We start from the raw sequence: 1,939 nt of genomic DNA, 5'->3' as shown, positions 1-1,939 counted from the left end.
GGGGGGGGGGGGGTTTACAAAACGGGTTAAGGTGAAATATAAAAGAGAAATAGGAGATGAAGGGGAGCGGGTGGGCGAGGGGGTGAGTAGGAGCATGAGTGTAGGTTAAACCGATGGTTTTTTATCAAGGTGTTGGTGACGACAGGGCGAGAAGGACGACGAGGACACGCTCGACCGATATCCGATACACGGCCGGGGGCGACGTTGAACTTGCCTCTCACGGATCACCTGACTCAATACGTCCCTCTCCAATACACGATCAATCCCTCAGTTGTCTAACAATTGACACAAACGGAGTTAATTTTTTTTTTTTGTCATTAATGCCTTTTTAGCGGACTCTTTTGAGGGGCTCCAGGAGTCAGTTGACTCTATGCTCGACGGGGGGGAGTCCCCTGGGGGTGATGATTAATGTTCAGTATCAGGGGTTCAAGACGGCAGAAGACAATCTGAAAAGCTCAGTCTCAATTCCACCGACTCGGGACAATTTTAAGAAATAGATGGTGGAAAGCATTTTTTTAGGGAATAGAAACATCAATTTTTCCGCGCTCCTTGGCAATTCGGATGATTAATCGCGCGGGCACGCTCAGCTCGAATCGTTCTGTCCCGTTTTTCAAGACTTTTAAGTCATTTTTAGTTTCTCAAATTAAGACGTTGAGGCATGCATTGTTTTTATTTGTTTATTTATTCGGTTATAGACCCTACAGCCGAGGCCAATTGGAGGGTCAAATCAATAGACATTTCTACACATATTTACATATTTGTGTTAAGTTAATACATAATGGAGATGGCGAATGTGGCGAAGATTCTAGATTTTTTTAAAGAATTCGAGAAAATTCTCTGGTTTCACAGAAAATTTAAGAAAAATCTCGAATTTTCTAGAATACTCGCTCATTTTCTAAAAAAATACTATATAATTTCTTAAAAACCAACCGCACATGGTTTTTACAATGATTTTATTATTTAAACTTTGTAGGTCTGAATTTGAATTCAGTTAGATAACAATTTAAAAATCGGAAAAAAAATAAAAAGCTTACTTTTGGAGAAAGAGTGATGAAGTAATTTAAAAAGTACAATTTCTGTAAATAATTTATAAACAATCAATTTTCCACCATAAAAATCATTACTTCGCAATCGTAACAAATGATTTTTATAAATTTATTCATATTCGTAATTTTACCAGAAACCGATTTCGTGCTGAAAAAAACACGGTTTCCGAAAGTTTAAGCCATTTCAATTATTTATTTATAAACAGTGAATGTTTAAAAACGTAATAATTCTGTTCAAAACGTCATTTAAATGACGCTAAATATTCACCATTTTTTGAAATTTTTCTCACGCAATTTAATTGACAATTTTGGCGATGGAAAATGGCTGAATCTGCACTGATAGAAAGGATTAGTTATTGTTAACGAATGGATTTGGTTGGAGACGAGGGTCTATTCGGTCTCACCAAATGTTCATTCGTTAATAGTTAACAAATAGACATTTGAGGAGCCTTGTTTGATTCGATTTCACTTTTCAAGTGAACCATTCGTTAACTATTGACGAACATTCATTTGGTCATTCGTTAATAGTTAGCGAATCTCGTTTTGAGTAAATGAATCAGTCTATCAGTGTATAGTGTGGTCTGAATTTAAAATTCCAGTCATTACGAAGTTACCCGATGAAATGAATTTTTTCAAGTAGACAGAGGAAGACATTTTTTTGAAGGAAATAGAAACCTCAATTTTCCTCTCTCCTCGGAAATTCGGATGATTAATCGTGCAAGATGGCACGTTCTGCCCGGGCAATACGAATCTAGGTGGATGATTTAGAAAACCCAGTAACCCCAGTACCAACTCTCTTCATCGTTCTCCGTGTCTCCAAGGAGTTAAAACGATAAATCTCGAGGACGAGAACTCGTAACACACAGAATTATACCGGATTGGACCTCTCGATG

The sequence above is a fragment of the Diachasma alloeum genome, unplaced genomic scaffold, assembly GCF_001412515.2.
Source record: "Diachasma alloeum isolate Michigan unplaced genomic scaffold, Dall2.0 Dall_scaffold_00177, whole genome shotgun sequence".
Lineage (NCBI taxonomy): Eukaryota > Metazoa > Arthropoda > Insecta > Hymenoptera > Braconidae > Diachasma > Diachasma alloeum.
The sequence above is the reverse complement of the archived record's forward strand: the minus strand, read 5'-3'. Positions refer to the sequence as shown.